The sequence below is a fragment of the Sphaerodactylus townsendi genome, linkage group LG12, assembly GCF_021028975.2.
Source record: "Sphaerodactylus townsendi isolate TG3544 linkage group LG12, MPM_Stown_v2.3, whole genome shotgun sequence".
Taxonomy (NCBI): domain Eukaryota; kingdom Metazoa; phylum Chordata; class Lepidosauria; order Squamata; family Sphaerodactylidae; genus Sphaerodactylus; species Sphaerodactylus townsendi.
The window spans coordinates 16,067,957-16,085,915 of record NC_059436.1 but is presented as its reverse complement, the minus strand read 5'-3'; the positions used below and the strand labels follow the sequence as shown (position 1 = coordinate 16,085,915).

The window sequence follows — 17,959 nt, the reverse complement described above, 5'->3', positions numbered from 1 at the left end:
GCATTTTTCCCTCACAGCACCACCAGTAGGCTTTTAGAGGCTTTTAAAAACGGTAATTGCTATAGTGCTATAATGTTATAGCACTACAGCAATTTCTATTTTTAAAAAAAGCCCTCAAGAAGCTCTAAAGTGGTCTGGCAGGGGAAACAGCAGATTCAACAAACTGATGGAAGAAAAGTAGTACCAATGTGGAAAATACACACCTTCTCTTCCCGATAGTGTGCTAACACATTGCGGCTACATTCTTTCAGAAAAGACTGCAGTAAACCAGGTTCAAGAGAGAGTGTGCGGAGATGGGGAAAACCTGGAAAACGGATCATTTGAGGATGGTGTCAAGTGACTACTAACCAAAACAGTGCTCCAAGTTGGAGGAAAGCAAAAGAGAACCCCCAGCCCCAGCCCAGCCTCTCATCCAAATGGGTGTGGCCAAGGTTGCAAAAGTATAAAACAGTTTAAAACAGTAATCCAAAGCATGTTCATATGGAAGTAAGCCTCATTCAGCCAGCATGGTGTAGTGGTTAATAACGGTCAACTCTAATCTGGAGAACCAGGTTTGATTCCCTATTCCTCCACATGAGCAACGGATTCTTATCTGGTGAACTGGGTTTGTTTCCCCACTCCTATTCATGAAGCCTGCTGGGTGACCTTGGGCCAGTCACAGTTCTCTCCAAACTCTCTCAGACCCACCTACCTCCCAACATGACTGCTGTGGGGAGAGGAAGGGAAGGAGTTTGTAAGTTGCTTTGAGACTCCTGATGGTTGAGAAAAGTGGGGTATAAGTCCAAACTCTTCTCTTCTTCTACTCCCTACTAAGCCTAGTACATAAGTTTAGGATTGCCGCTTTAGATCTCTGTTGACTTTACACTCTTATGCATTTGTTTCAATTTAGAAAGTTCAAAGTTGGTCTTAAAAGACGGGAAGGAAGGAAGGAAGGAAGGAAGGAAGGAAGGAAGGAAGGAAGGAAGGAAGGAAGGAAGGAAGGAAGGAAGGAAGGAAGGAAGGAAGGAAGGAAGGAAGGAAGGAAGGAAGGAAGGAAGGAAGGAAGGAAGGAAATAGTTCTTTGAGAGAACTGTGACGGGGAAAAGCAAAGCACAGATGGAGCTGTCTTGTTTTTTCTTCCCTCCTCTTAAAATCACTTCATCTCCTCTTATCAAATCTGTTGCAGACAGGATGTTGTAATTACTGAGCAAAGCAACTCTGAGAACAGAGTCACACTTAATATTCCTATTAATTTTAAATGGTAGTCCTTGGTACATATGTGTGGCAATTGGTGTCATATTTTAATTAGGCTTGCCCTACACCATCTGAAATTAATAAAAGCTCGCATTACCAGTGTAATTTATAAATTAACATTGCTGCAGCATTAGGAAATAAATTAGCTCTGGACAGCTGTTTCTAGCATTGCATGACAATGGCAGGGGAAGGATAAAATGGGTAAGGGCTCCCCCACACGAACATACATGCCCAGCCTGTTGGAGATGGCAGCTGCTGTCAACTCTAGTCCATGGGTCTCATTACAACCCAGGCTCAAGAGTCAGGCATCAACTTATGGAGTTAGCAATTATGCTGTAGTTCCTTTACAGGCGACAGTGTGTGATTGGTGCATAGGTACGGCACAGCCATGGGTAGGCCTCTCAGGCGGACCAATTGCAAAGAGTGGAATTACAAAAATAGTTCTTAGCTCTTCCAGACAGATTCAGCTAATGGATGTTGCCGCAGAATTCCCACGCATGTAATCAGTGTTATATATAAAATGCAAGCTTTGTATCCTGTGTTAATTAAGAGCATAGGAAGAGCCCTGCTGAATCAAACCAATTAATCCACGGGGGTCCCAGCAAGCCTCCTTGTTAGATGGGGAGGACATCAGGTTTCCAGGTGGGCTTTCAAAGATTTTTTTTAAAGGACTACTTGCCTCCCCCGTCCTCCATATCCAACAGAAACTTCTTGGACACTCTAATTTGAGATTGTGAATCTATGGCTGCAGTCCTACAAAAAGTCTTCTGGGAGTAAGTCCCAGTGAGTAAAAATATGACTTACTTAAGATGATCAGGGCAGAGGTCAGGAAGTCGATAAGGTGGGAAGTGGTCATTCAGACTGGAAGCCAGCAAGGAAGATGGCTAAGATTTCTTAAGAAAGGAGAGGGCTGACATATTTCTAAACTGCTATAAAGCTTTGCCTGGAATAGCATTTTGAGATTCCTGTTCAGAAGAAACACCTGAAAACCTAAATAAGCAGAAAAGAAGTTCAAGAAGTCTAGAAAGTTTCTTAGGGGAGACCCCCCTGTCCCTAATTCCTAAGAAAGGATAATACTTCACAGTTTCTGGAAGAGTAGCTATGCTAGTCTGTGGTAGCCAACACAGCAATAGAGAATATTTTCATGACTAACAAATTACCAGTAACTGTGCTATAAGTTTCTGTGGCCAACTGTCTTCTACATCTTCACTTCATTCTGCTTTGCAGATTTCTTTTATTTTCTGTTAAATGCTTTCATGGACACACAAACAGTCTCTCTCTCTCTCTCTCTCTCTCTCTCTCTCTCTCTCTCTCTCACACACACACACACACACACACACACACACACACACACACACACACACACACACACACATTGTCTTCTCTGTCCCACATACACAATTGCAGCCTCGGAGAGAGGCCCACAGCAGACACTGTAAAGAGCCTGAGCCATTTTAAAAGGGGCCAAACTGAGCCACTTGACATAATCAGCATCTTCACAGCACTGTGATGAATTGTTCACATCCAGATCCCTCCGAGGTCCAGGGCTGGAATTCCCTTTGGAATATCTCACTGTGGGGGAAAATGCTGAGCTCATCACTTCCTAGCAACATTGAAGGGGAAAAATGCAAAGGCAGTATCCCTAAATCAATATCCTTAGGAGGGAGGGGGAGAGAGAGGCAGAAAAAACTGTATTTTTATATCCCACAAGCTGCCTGGAATACGGAGAAATAGAAAAATGGCTGACCTAGAATCAACTTCTCCGTCGCACGGTTGTGCGCCGCTGATAAAGTGAATATGCAGTTGATCGTCTGGAGGCAGTCCATGCACAAATCCCACTCCAGTTTATGAAAAAAGGCAGCCATAACTCACTCCTCTCCTCATTTCCATGACCACCTTTCCCCAAATAGACATCGACCATTTAGTGAGTCTGTCCCTATCCGGCTAGTATGCCAAAACCCTCAACTGTTGGGAAGGACCCAGTGCTCATTTGAAGCCTGCGGCTTGTTGCTGCGGTCTGAGGGAGAAGCTCTCGGTTTCATTAGCATACATTATAAAAAGCCTACATTATAGCCTACATTATAAAAAGAACGGTGAAAATATTTTTTTTTCTTTTTCTTTGCAGCAGGGAAAGTTCAGCAATAAAAATCTCCCCATCTCTTTTTTGTTCTAGGAAAGAACAGGTGATTGACATGAATGGATGAAGATTCCAGCCAGGAGAGCTAAAGGCACGCGGTCAAGGTCGCTGAAGAAGGATTCGTTAGCCTGTAGTTCTTTTCATCGTTCTTCCATGCTGTGGCTGAAGTGTGGCAAAGGTGGGATCTGCTCACAACGTATTCATTAAGGGAGACGTGAAGCTTCTAAACCATGTAGGAGCTAGATTCGAGCCAAGTAACACCTTCGAGACCAGTCTTGAAAGCTATTACCCTGAAAATCTTGTGGACCTCTAAGGCGCTAACAGAGGGCCTTTCCCCACTTACCGTAAGCCCCGCGCTACTTGAGGAGAGTAGTGTGGGGTTCCTCCTCCCTCCCCACGGCAGGGGCGGCCACAGCACAGCCGCCCCGACGCTGCCGCTGTCGCGCCCCCTTAGCGCGCGGCATCCCAGGCGCTCTTCCGAACGACGCCTTTTGATGACCCCGCACAGAGCGCGGGGTTGTGGGGACGCCTGGGCGCGTGCCTGGGATGCCGCGCGCTGAGAGCAGCGCGCGGCATAGGGGGGATGGAAGGGAGTGGGGAAAGGCCCAGAGTCGAATCTAGTACTTCTGCTGCAGACCAACACAGATAACTTGAAACTCAGCTATAAAAGTTACTGTGAGCACAACATTAGTTATGATCTGTGAGGGATCGGACCCCAAGTCTTCAGGTTTTTTTTTAATTCAGAGGTAGTTGTTTATCTGCTTGGGGAGGGGGAAGTGATCTGTGTTGTTCAGGCAAGGGAATGGTCAAGTTCCACAAGTAACAACCAGATACCAAAGTAGACAGGGTTGTTAATTGTGGGTACTTGGAGATTTCAAGAGTGGAACCTGAGAAGGACAGGGTTTGGGGAGTGGAAGGAGGGTGTGGTGTTGAGAGCCAATGGTGTGTAATGGTTAAGAGCAGGTGTACTCTAATATGGAGAACCAGATTTTATTTCCCTCTCCTCCAAATGAAGCCTGCTGGGTGACCTTGGAATAGTCATAGTTCTGTCACAACTCTGTCACCCCACGCATGTCACAAGGGGTCTGTTTTGGGGAGAGGAAGGGAAAATGTGTTTGTAAGCTGCCTTTAGACTTCTTACAGGAGAGAAAGGTAGGGTATAAATCCAAACTTCCTTCATCAGTGTGTGTGTGCCGGGGGGGGGGGGGGGAAGGTATAATGCTATAGAGTCCACCTTCCAAAAAGGCAATTTTCTACAGATGAGCAGTTGTATGGATACTGAAGATCTACTTGGGGCTTGCAGTGAGGGAAGACAGGGGTCCTCATCCCCCTTAAAAAGAAGGGCTGAAAACAGATTTATTTGGGGGTCACCAGACAGGTATTAATATAGCGTTCCACACATATCTGTAAACCCTTTCGATGCTATGTGTCGTGGTGGTATAAAAGCGTAGTTACAAATATATCTAAAACTCCCTGACAGTTTTCGTGTCAGGGGCCACAGTACCAGTAAAAGGTTATAGACTATATTTTATGGAAGGCAATAGTAAATAGCCAGGTTATGACTCCACTACAACAGGTGACCAGTCTTCCATCCTGCCTCAGCATCCTGCTTCTTTCCTTGTTCGCAGCCATCCTTCAGGGAAAGCCATTCGAGACAGTTCCAAGGAAAAACAGGATCTCCTCTCAAGTTTCTGTTATTTCCATTTTTAAATAAGCCCTTGAAACCAACGCTGTGTTTTGATGGACACAAGAATAGTAAATAAAATCTGAAGCCATAAACCTGTTCAAAACCCCAAACCAGCTGAGACTGTTTACACGCACTGGGTACCAAATAAAACAGGACTCCGTCTCCAAGAGGCATGTTTATTGGCAAGCTTTCAGCCTCTGGAATACATTATTATCTTTTCCAACACCTCCTTGCCCCTATAAAATGAGATTTAATAGAATCGTAGCTGCAGCCTCCCCTGCTGGATGCTACTAGCCATTTTATCTGTCCGCAGAGGAAGGTGGAGATTGAGAGTAATTGCTGCAATGCTGGGGCATTTTGGCCTCTGCATTTTTTGCCTATTTATAGCAGGAAGCCTCATTGAGACTTGGAGACAAATCTCAAGCATTAGCAACCGCCAGGAACAGAGGAAACAAATAGACTGGACCCAAGGAACAGAACAGGGGTTAAGTAAGCACAATCCGTAAACACAGGCCTTTTCCGCATGAGTGGTTTACATCATTTCATACTGTCAAATGCCTTGTGTTATTTTTTTTCAATTTCCACACGTTTCCCTCAGTTTGGCTTTTGAAACGTTTTCTCTTTGTGTTTTCCCAAACAAAATTTTAACCACCATGTGTGTTTTCCCCTCCTGTCCCATTCGGAACCAGTTTCCAGTACACGAGCGAAATGCCCCAAACTTTTTTCCGACCCTCCGAATGGCCGGCAACCCCCAGTTTTTGCCCCACTGAACGGCCAGCACTTCATCAGCTCCCCCCACACTTTTGCTCTATGAAGGAGCGAGAGCAACCTGAAACATGTATGCAGATTTCCGTCTCCTTTCCTCTCTGCTCTCCCGCCCTCCTTCTGCCTTCCCTTCCCATTTTAGCCCTCTTTAATCTGGTACCATCTCAACTAGCTGAAGCAGAGGCAGTGACAGCAGAGAAGGAACAGGCCATGGCAGATGAGAGCTCCCCTCCACAGGGAAGAAGGCAGGAAGCAGACTTGGGAGATTTGCTTCAGAAGCTCACTTGCTCTCTCCCTCACTAGATATGTCCACTGCAATGAGGAGGAAGTGGAAGAGGAATCCTCCCACTTGCCAGCCAGGATTATGGCTGTGATTGTTGTTCTTGCCCCCCCCCCCACACACACACACATTTACCATGCTTATTTTAGAAATAGATATAATATCATGGAATAATGACTCATGATAGGACACTTAAGTCATCCAGCATGCATTGCCTGGCCTAGCATTACAAAGCACTAGGAAGCTCAAGGAGTGCTTGATGGTTTTCTATGAGTAATGGAGTGGCCATCTGCTTAAAATGTCAGGAGTCAACACATATATAAAGGAAAAAGCAAACTGCTACAAGTTCTGTAAACATACGTAAACACATTCTGGTTTGTTACAGGACAACAATCTGAACCATCCCCAATATATGGTGCCCACCTGGCCAGACATGCCTCTTCCCCCAACACATCCATTTATGTTTCCTAAGAAAGCAAAGTACTACTTGGAAAAGAAAAGTGAGAAAATTGGACTGTATTAGCAAATGTGCAATAGTTCACTGATGATATCTGCATGTGCTGGTCTCTTTCAATGTGTTAGGACAAAGCAAAGCAGACTAGGAAAGAAGAAGAAGAAAAAGAAGTTGGATTTATACCCCACCTTTCACTCCTGTAAGGAGACTCAAAGTGGTTGTTGTGGGTTTTCTGGGCTGTGTGGCCGTGGTCTGGTAGATCTTGCTCCTAATGTTTTGCCTGCATCTGTGGCTGGCTTCTTCAGAGGTGTATCACAGAGGGAAGTCTGTTACACACAGTCATTGATATTCGGCAAACTACTAAGATAGGGCACAAGATACAATGCCTGAGACTTTGTATTACCCAGGACTTTGTATTCTTTGGACACGGCAACACTGCCCTTATTTCCTTCCTGTCTTGCTTGCCAACAGAGTAGAATGTGCCTATGATGTTTCGTCTATATGCCGAGACAAAGAAAGTCACGCTTCCCTGTTTTCCAAGGACATCTCTCTTTGCAACATAGGCAAAGCATCACAGTAGAGACTTTAATCATTCCTTGTCAAACACTCCTGAGAGCTTCCTGGCTGTCACAATCAGGATTTGTTCCATTTCTACTTGTTGCAACAGCTTTTGTGAACTTTTAAAAGGATATCTTTATAAGGGTACAATTAGGGAGTGAAATGCTGCAGGAATTAATATTAAGATCACTTATTCCTCAGGGCTGCGGAAGCCAGTATAGCCAGCTCAGGTTATTATTACTATTATTAATAATAGTAATATAACATAGGCTGGAAAATTGTGCAGGCAAAAGTCAGTTTCCATCAAATACACATTCTCCATTCATGGGCTAATTGTACAAAAGAGCGATTGATTCACCTAAGTAAATGAAATTCCACCTCTTCTCTCCTGTTGCTGATTCTGTGTCTGTGCCTATAATCTGCTCCAATTCATAATGCAAAAGAAAGAGGGGGAGGGGAGTTTGCTGTCACACTAGGATGATTTTGAAGACATCCACACTTTACTGGATTGTACCATTTGGGATTCCAGGTAGAGAAACTGCATGTTTGAATGCTTCATTCGTCCCCTATGAAAACAGAGATGTTGCCAAAATAATTACCTGGTTTAAAATATGAATATGTCCCACATGTAATATTTAGGTGTATTATGAATTGAGCATCAATTCCCAGTGAAGATCTCTGGCTTGGAACGTTACATTAGATTTTGCAAATACAAAGCGTGGCTAAGAATTACCCTGGCCGCCGTTGCTGACTGAGAATGGATAGGGAGACAGGTGGGCTCGGCGCCAGCATCCAGCTCAGCAGGTGGGGCCATTCTGCTGCCGATGTGAGCACATGATGTAGGTGGAGGGGGCGGGGCCACGACCTTATAAGGACAGGCCGGGGCTTCCTGTGGCTCCCTTCCACTCAAGCTACAATGGCTCCCTCCCTCCCTCCCTCCCTCCCTCATTTTTCGACCTTGTTGTGTTGCCCTATTGTTTGTTGGGTTTTGCTGTTATTTACCTTCATCTGTCACAGCCTGGTGGGTTGCGCATGGGGACTGAATCATTCAGGGGAGGAAGAGCCTGTGTGCTGAGCCTCCCCTTTTGGTGGGGGCCTCCATAAGAAGCCTGGGGGGTGGTAGCGAGCATGTGTACCACATGCCCAGGTGGGGGCTGCAGGTGGCTCGTGCGTGCCCCTTGGCAGCAAGGGGAATTCATCCAAAGGCCAGCACCCAGATGGCTCCCACTATCTTGCTGCTCCGGGTGTTGGTTTTTCCCCCATGCATCAGGCTGGGGGAAAGTTATTACTGGGGGACGGCAAACGTGTTGCCCAGTGCCGGATCTATCCCCTATGTTGTGCCTCTGCTTCCTTCAGCCAGCTTACCAATAAACAGGCTGTGGCCAGATTTTATTCCACACAAGGTAGTTGTCTGTGTTGACTTTCTGCACCCGCGAGCTCATTCTCCCCTCCTTGGGTGGCAACAGGCTGCTCTGTAGGTATTTGCACGCACGCACACACGCGCACGCGTGCACACACACACACACACACACAAATGTTATTTAATGTTCGCTTCTTACTATTGAATGTGGTTGCGGTCTTTATCCAGATGTAAAAGCGTGCCTGCTTTATGGGGGGGGGGTCATTATGGAGGATTTTCCCCTGTGGTTCTCCATTATGGCTGGGCTGGGAGTTACAGCTCTCAAGGAGTAAAATGATAGCGAGCCAAAAGAGAATGTCAGAAGACAAGTAGATCGCTGCAAATGCTCGGAACTGCTGCGCCAATTCTAAATCAGGCCAAGAGGAGCTCAGCCATTGTTAATTAATTCCCTTTCATGCTCAAAACTAGCCCTTGAAGGAAACAGATCTAGCCCAGCAAGATGACAGTCATGAAATGGAAGGCCCAATGGGGAAAACAGGAAAGAGGGGTTGCAACCACCTCATCTCTGGCTTTATCGGTGCATATAAAAGCAAAGTTTTGTTCTCTGAGCTGTAGCCTGGCAACCCTATTCAAATGGACATGAGAACTCTCCCCTAGAAACCCTTTGGATGTTGCACACAAATAGTGTGTCAAAGCAGATGACACACGGATTGATCGGTTTGCCTGATGAAATGCTATAGATTCTGTCGTACAACTCTAACCATCAAAAAAGACGTACTGGAATATATGTTGTAGAAACACTTGTGTAGTTTTAATTGGCATACAGTAAAAGCTTATAAAGATGTGGTAGTTTCATTTTTTGTTTCATCAGTGACTTCCTCCACCTGTCCTTGCAAGAATTTTCAGTTACCAACTAAATACCACTTTGATTTACAGCATATAACTGTTCAAGTAACGTTTTTTCCCAGTTACATCAACGCCAATAGGTTGCTCGTGATGCAAAACTTAAGCTTTAAAATGACACAGAGGTATTTATAGGGAGGGTGCAGTTAGCTATGGTGAGAAGGGATCTTGGTGCTGGATCTCTGAAGTCTGCATAGGACTGAAAGGGTTTGGTCACCATGAACCCACCAAGAGACCACACTGTCTTAAATAATCTGCATTACTCCCAAGTCAAGCCATTTTGAATTTTGAGCATCCAAGCCCTGAAACAATCCTACTGCTCCTTTCATTGAAACCTGGAAAGACTCCTTACCTGTTTACATGACGTGTGTTCTCTCATCCTAGGTTTACCAACCTCAGGGCTGGGCCTGGAATTACAATTGATCTCCAGACTTCAGAGAGCAGGTCTCCTGTAGGAAATGGCAGCTTATGCCATAGAGTCTAGAAGAAATGCTAAGTCCTAGGAAGGCATCACATCCTTACTGACCTTCCTCCCCTCCTCACAGATCAGTTATCTGGAAGAAATTACAGCTTTGGAGGAATACACTATGGTAGACCTCAGAGTTTAGGAGAAATGGACATCCAAGAATGATATCACATCCTTGCTGACAAGCATGATGTAGTGGTTGAGAGCAGTGGACATGATCTGGAGAAATGGGTTGAATTCCCCACTCCTCCATATGAGGGGCAGACTCTAATCTGGTGAACCAAGTTGGTTTCCCTGCTCCTCTACGTGAAGCTTACTGGGTGACCCCAGGGTAATCACAATTCTCTTTGAACTGTCTCATCCCCACCTACCTTACAGGGTGTCTGCTGTGGGGAGGGGAAGGTGATTGTATTTGTAAGTCGCTTTGAGACTCCTTTAGGTAGAGAAAAGTGGAGTATAAAAACCAACCACTACTACTACTTCTCCATGCTGTTAGATCATAGGTGTCAAATTCGCGGCCCTCCAGATGTTATGGACTACAGTTCCCATCATCCCTTGCCAGCATCATGTTGGCAGGGGATGATGGGAATTGTAGTCCATAATATCTGGAGGGCCATGAATTTGACACCTGTGTGTTAGATGATAAAGTGGGAAAGCCAAGCACTGGACTGCTCTTTGTCACATGTTCACAATTACATCAAGTTTGATTCTGAATTACACTAAGCAAACTACCCTGAAGGAGCCCACACATAGTGACTTCAGAGGGTTAACGAAACCAAATTAGTTTTCCATAAATGTGTGCTCTATGTGTAAAACAGAGAGAAAGAAAGCCAAAGAAGCAAGGTGTTAATACCTCTACTAATCAGATTGGCTGACTTTGAAACCTGCATCTTCAGCTTCTGGGAATAATGAAGCCCATTCCTTGTTAGCACCTTAATCAAGTCTCCCCAAAGGGAATCTAGTTCTTTCACGCTACAGTCTCTCCAGAGGCCATGCTGGGAAACCACCTCATTTCTCCATGGGAATTCATTCTGTAAATCATCCAGACCTTTCCTAATTAAATGCAGCTTCTCAAAGCCAAAAAAACAAAAGTATTCATTAGCAGGAAAAACCGTGTGGGTTGACTGAGGTGGCTTGCTCAGCAGTGCTGATCCACCAAACTACTCATTCACCTAGAATCATAGAGTTGGAAGAGAGCACAAAGGCCATCAAGTCCAACCCCCTGCAATGCAGGAACACACAATCAAAGCACTCCCAACATATGTTCATCCAGCCTCTGTTTAAAAGCCTCCAAAGAAGGAGACTCCACCACTCTCCAAAGCAGTGAATTCCACTGTCAAACAGTCCTGATGGTCAGGAAGTTCTTCCTAATGTTTAGGTAGAATCTCTTTCCCTGCACCTTGAATCCATTACTCTCTGTCCTCGTCTCTGAGGCAACAGAAAACAAGCTTGCATCCCTTCAAATAAGCACAGCACAGGAGCATTATGAATGCCTCCCAGTTTGAACTCAGGTGAGAGAAACCCCCATAATACCAGAAATTGGAGGCACCCAGTGAAGATTGGCAACAGTCAGGACAAACTAAAGGAAACTACTTCTTGACTCAATAATGAAATTGTTTTAACTTGCTGCTAGTGGACATAGTGATGGCCACAGACCACGTTGCTTTAAAAAGAGGTTGTCAACAGATTCATGAGGGAGAAGTCCTTCAATGACTACTAGCCATGAGGACGACAAAGATCCTCTACATGGAAAGTGCCAAACAGTCACAGCTGACATATGGCGACCCCATATGGTTTTCAAGGCAAGAAACATGTGGAGGTGGTTTGCCACGGCCTGCCTCCACATGGGCTGAGAGAGTTTGGAGAGGGCTGTTGTGAAGACAGAATGAAGAGACAAGAACTAGTGTCAGTTTTGGATTCCCATTGAGGAGAAAAGTGCAGCATAAATGGCCCATTCTGAACAAGTTGAAATGTTTCAAACCCCCACCCCACCCCCGTTTGTCCGCACTCACCCCCTGAAAACACTTCCGGGCTCCCATTTTGTGGTTGTTCCGTTTTGTTAAACTTCTTCTTAGATTCATAGCTACAAAGCTTCAAAGCCTCATGCTTTGATTCTCTAGGGGCTGCATCTATGTAGTTACTTAAACACAACCCCCCCCATAAGAAAAAAAAACCAGATGAAAATACAGTGCGAGATGTCCACTGCGAGTTCAGAAAATGGTGCTGACAAGGAAGTCTAGGGACTGTGGAGAGGCATGGGAAATATTTTAAAGAGATTGCACAGCAAGTGAAAAAGTTTCCAAAACATTTTAAGAAAAGAATCACTAGGGAACAGCATGCTTATAACCCATTTTTCAGGCAGGAAATAAAATGTTTTGGGCTAAAAACCATGCGGAACTCCATGGAGGAAACATTTTATTTCCTGCCACAAAACGTTTTATTTGGTTTGTGCAGAAAGGGCCAATATCTTAATATGGTTGAGGCAGCAACAGTTTTTATCATCTAGTGGCTTCCCTCTTTCTCACCTCCTCTTCTTCCTCCAATCCTTTGTGTTTTTATCCTATGTGTGCTTTAACCACCATCTGGATATATTTATATTTTAAAAAATAAGTTAGACTGAAAGATGTGTATAATTTTATTATATTTATCTTATGTTGGAAACCACCATGAGCCTGCAAGGGGAAAGATGGCTTACAAATAGAACAGAATAAATACATATCTGTTACTGAATTAGTAGCAGTAATGGCTAAGTGGAACCTCCCTATTCAGAGGAAGTATACCTCTGGATATCAACTGCTGCTAGGCAGCTGTTGAGGTAGACTTTGACCTTTGTGCTCTGCTCACCGGCCTTCTAAAGCATCCAGTTAGCCACTGTGAGAAACAGGATGCAGTGGTTAAAGTTTTGGACTTGGGTTGATCTGGGTTTCAATCCCTACTCGGCCTTGAAACTCAGTGGGTGACTTTGGGCTATTTTACTCTCTCTCAGTCTAGACTGCCTCATAGGGTTGTTGTGAGCAGAAAATGGAGGCCAATGTTATACACACTACCCTGAACCCCTCTGAGCAAAGTCATGATGAAAATGTGACAGACTGATAGACAGACAGACAGAAAAAAGCTCTGAGCTGATTCAGCAGGGCCCTTTTTACGCAACTGGGATGACTTTATTTACTATCTGTCCCCACCTACTTGGGAATGTGTCTGTCTATATCCTTGTCCCAGTCACTAGTAAACTATGCTTTCTGTTTTCATGTGTTGGAGATGCCATGTTAAAATAGTGACGGGGTGGATTGCTGGAAGTGTTGTCCTTTGAGGTTCATCTCCCTCCTCAGGGTATCTAGAAATTAAATCTCTAAACGAGGAGAGACATCTTGTCTCTTCTGTGCATGGATGTTGTCAAGGCATGCTCATGACTGCTATTAAGACAGCACGCAAAGCCTGCACATTTCAACTTCTGTGTTAGAGGATAGTTACGTTTGGCAAAAATGTCTTGAACCAAAACCTTGCCTTTTAAAATCAGCAGATGACAGATTTTTTGAAAAATAAACTGATACAGAAGATGCAACAGCCCTGCAACGAGCAATCATGGGGATGGAGGGATGGTGACCCTTGCTGTTAGAACAGGGGTGTTACAAGCACAATTTCATCTTGATCAGCAAGATAGAAGACAAGATGAGGGTTGTATTACTTAGAATTTATTATTCACAAAAGGAGCAAGTTAAAAATGGAAGCAATAGCACACGAGAAAGGTCACGCGGCTAGCGTATTTTCATGATCACTACCAGCACCTGCTGTCCACACAAGAGAGCCAGCATTGGATAAGATGCAGATTTATCCTGGAATAACTATAAAAATATTGGGGATTCAGATTTATCCAGGAATAACTGTTACATATTGGGTCCTATATTGAGCGAACCACTGGAAGAGAGGCTGGCCGGAAACAGAATGCCTGGATATCCAGTTTTCCCAGGAGAAAGTCTGTGCTGAGTGGTGCGGCATCTACTTTGCATATAGAAGGTTGCGGGTTCAGTCTCAAGTGACTCTAGTTAAAAGGATCTGGTAGTAATGGATGTGAAAGACCTTTGCCCTGGACAGTGGCTACCAGTCAAGGCAAACAGTGCTAAGCTTGTCAGATCACTGCTCTGGCTCCGTATAAGGTAGCTTCATGAGACTGTGCAGTCTAAAGTTAAGATTTACAGCCCCACGAACTGCCAGGTGGACTCCAGAGGCAATGCCCCTTTAGGTGTCATGGGGCCTTTCCCCACTCCCTTCCATCCCCCCTATGCCGCGCGCTGCTCTCAGCGCGCGGCATCCCAGGCGCACGCCCAGGCGTCCCCACGACCCCGCGCTCTGTGCGGGGTCGTCAAAAGGCGCCGTTCGGAAGAGCGCCTGGGATGCTGCGCGCTAAGGGGGCGCGACAGCGGCAGCGTCGGGGCGGCTGCGCATTGGCCGCTCCTGCCGTGGGGAGGGAGGAGGAACCCTGCACTACTTTCCTCAAGTACCACTGGGGAGGAGTGAGTGAGCAGCTGCACCCCCCATGCAAACAGCTCCCTAGGGACAGCGTTTTTGCCATCCCTAGGGCCCTGTATACGGTCCATGCAGAAAGGGCCTGAGTGAATTCTGAAGCACTCAGGTGGAGTCTGCATGAGCCAAAAACAGCACCCATGGAATGGTAAAAACACCGTTCCAGGGGCACTTTTCGCACGGCTGCCGCCTCCATGAGGCAGCGCTGTGCTTTTCCCACCACCACCAGGGCATAAATGTTTCCTTTGGGAAACAGTGTTTCCCTGCCGGTGCCATGGGAATGACACCAGGTTGGAGACACTGCTTTTTGGAGCCTCCATTCCCCCCCCCCCCCATGCATGCATAAATGGTCCATGCCCTAATCTCGAAAATGGAGTGACAAACAGTCAGTCTCATCATGAGACAACACCCTCTTCATTCTTATAAAAGCAAAGTCTTGGAGTTATCATATGTACCAACAAAACTGACTGAGTGGATAATTAATCTAGATGTGAGACTGTAAAACTTATCACGCTCTGTTCTGCTTTATAGCTCATGGCCCGAAAATGTTGTTTGTGGAATGTTGTCAGTTACTGTATTTTATTTTATGGAATCTGACTGAGCAACATTATGCAGTGGTTTTTAAGAACTGGCTTTAAGATTTATTGTATAAATGATTTTTAAACATCTGCATATGGGAAGTGCACACCTTATGATAAACAAACAATTTCAGGCTCCCTCCCTGACCCGCAAGATCTTGTTTTGGGATTCCTTTCACCTCCCAGCAGCTTTCTCCTCATCTCACAGACTCTGGCTTCACCTCCTTGGCCAAGGAAACTTTTGCGGTCAGAGGCTGCTAATTCAAAAAATATCCAAAAGATGGTTTGCATTCTTTGGGAGGAGATATGCTTAATAAGTCATTGCCCTGACTAACTCAGCCCTGCAGGACTGTTCAATAACCATTAATGGAGAGCAGAACTCTGCATGGAAGCTAGCCATGAGTTGCCTAAACCTCAGTTACCTTTGAACAGTAACTAGTTGCTGGAGGGCGGAGATCATAGAATCATAGAGTTGGAAGAGCCCCCAAGGGCCATCAAGTCCACTCCCTGCAATGCAGTAACACACAATCAAAGCACTCCTGACAGATGGCCATCCAGCCTCTCTTTAAAAACCTCCAAAGAAGGAGACTCCACTACATTCCGAAGTAGTTCATTTCACTGTTGAACAGTCATAAGAAAGAGCCTGCTGGATCAGACCAGAGTCCATCTAGTCCAGCTCTCTGCTACTCGCAGTGGCCCACCAGGTCCCTTTGGGAGCTCACATGCAGGATGTGAAAGCAATGGCCTTCTGCTGCTGCTGCTCCCGAGCACCTGGTCTGCTAAGGCATTTGCAATCTCAGATCAAGGAGGATCAAGATTGGTAGCAATAGATCGACTTCTCCTCCATAAATCTGTCCAAGCCTTTTTTAAAGCTATCCAGGTTAGTGGCCATCACCACCTCCTGTGGCAGCATATTCCAAACACCAATCACACGTTGTGTGAAGAAGTGTTTCCTTTTATTAGTCCTAATTCTTCCCCCCAGCATTTTCAATGTACGCCCCCTGGTTCTAGTATTGTGAGAAAGAGAGAAAAATGTCTCTCTGTCAACATTTTCTACCCCATGCATAATTTTATAGACTTCAATCATATCCCCCCTCAGATGTCTCCTCTCCAAACTAAAGTCCTTACTGTCAGGTAGTAATGAGGATGGGATTACTACTTTTAGGTTTCCTCGAAATATCAGGAAGGCTAGAGCCTAGAGCCACCCACCCTTTGATTCGATGGTGTCCTGTTTGATAATAGGAGCCCACATTAGTCTCACAGAGAGAAGGTATTTTTTCAATGAAGCACTGAAATAATATGAGCTTTCATTTTAACATTGCCGTGAGGTCCCCACCCCGCTCGCCTGCATATGCGTTTCTCAGACGTAAGATGGTGGGTGCAGTGTGTGTATTTCCGATCCCGGATGCCTTACGCATCAATTCTCTATGGCTCACTGGGTAGCACAGAGCCTATTTTGCATGAATCAACCCCCAGGTTCGCTGCCCGGCGTCTCCAGTTAAAGTATCCCAGGGGTGCCAGAATCAAGAAAGGATAATGAGGCAGGCATGAGACCTATATTACTAACACCACTCAAAGGGATCCCGCAGAGTTTGTTAATAGCACTGGCATCATGTCATTCAGGGCCCGTGTCCTTTCTGGAAGCGGGTGGGAGGCAGACGCAGTGGCAGGAATGAGCCTAGAAGAGAAAGGTATAAATAACAGAGCGATGTGTCTCCTGCGGAGCAGCAGAGATAAGCCAGAGCGGGTACATTACAGAGATTGCCATCTACAAGTTGGAGGACACTGTCTCGCTTTGCAAAGCCCCCCGGCTGATGGGAGCTCATCTGTCAGAAGGGGAGTGGGGGTGTCAGCCGGCCAGCAGGCCTGCCCCAGACTAGCAACACTGTCATATGGGCACAAGGAAAGATCGGATCAGCACGAAGAGGCAAAGGAAGGGGACTGGCAGCGTTGCCGTTGCCCATGAAGCAAGAGACGAGTTTCCCAAAAGACAGGTCAAAGCCATGTGGCGTTCTGATACTGATCTGCTCCCATCTTCGTTTTGCAACCATCCCAGAAAGAAAGCCGTATTCTCAAAGGATAGAGAGAACACAGGGCATAACACACTTTCAATTCACTTCTGATGAACTGGAGTGGATTCTACTGAGTGAGATGGCAAAATACACTGCAAATGATTGCTAAAAACAGCACTGAACATGGATCAGGAGTGCATTATTGAGTGTGTGGAAAAGAAGATTGAGTCTAGGATATAACTAGGAGGGCGGGTTGGGTCTCCTCTACTGCTCTTACCAAACAAACCACATCCACAGGCCATACTTCCCAGGGTGAGTGGATAGTTGCTGAAGCCCACTTTGTTCTGCACAGACTTTAGCCAATAAAGGCTCCCCACAAAGAAATGATTGCCCAGAATCCCTTGCAATTATCATGGGATTTGGGAGTACTGTAGGAGGGTCCCCAGTCTGGTTTGAAGGTCTCAGTGCTATCAGCTCATCTGATGATATTTATATCTTGGAAGTGGTACTTGAACTCGCAGAGGCTCAAGAGAGGCATACCTGTGACCACAAGGAGGGAGCAAACAGAGAAGGATGTTGGGAAAAGGGATAAAAGCCATTATTCCTTGCCCTACAACCTGGAGGAGGCAGAGCTGATTGATCATTTTTTTTGTTCCACATGACAGATAATCCCAGAAGAGAGTTGATGTGGCATAGTGGATAGAGTGGTGGAGTAGGATCCCGTGAGATCTGGGTTTGAATCCCTCCAGCGTGGTATAGTGGTTAAGAGCTGGTGGACTGTAATCTGGAGATCCGGGCTTGATTGCACATGAGCAGCGGACTCTTAACTGTTGAACTGGATTTGTTTCCTCACTCCTCCACATGAAGGCTGCTGGGTGACCTATGGTTGTCATGACTGGAATCAACTGGCTGTTGTGGGTTTCTGGGTTGTGTGGCCATGGAATGAGAGTTTTTTGCTTCTAATGTTTCGCTCACAACTATGGCTGGCATCTTCAAAGGCATGTA

General features: G+C 45.6%; 1 protein-coding gene across 9 annotated transcripts in view; it reads right to left on the bottom strand.

The window, feature by feature from the left end:
- NTM (neurotrimin) overlaps window positions 1-17,959 on the bottom strand; it is an 879,909-nt gene that overhangs the window by 32,607 nt on the left and 829,343 nt on the right. The gene's annotated exons all lie outside the window — the stretch shown is intronic.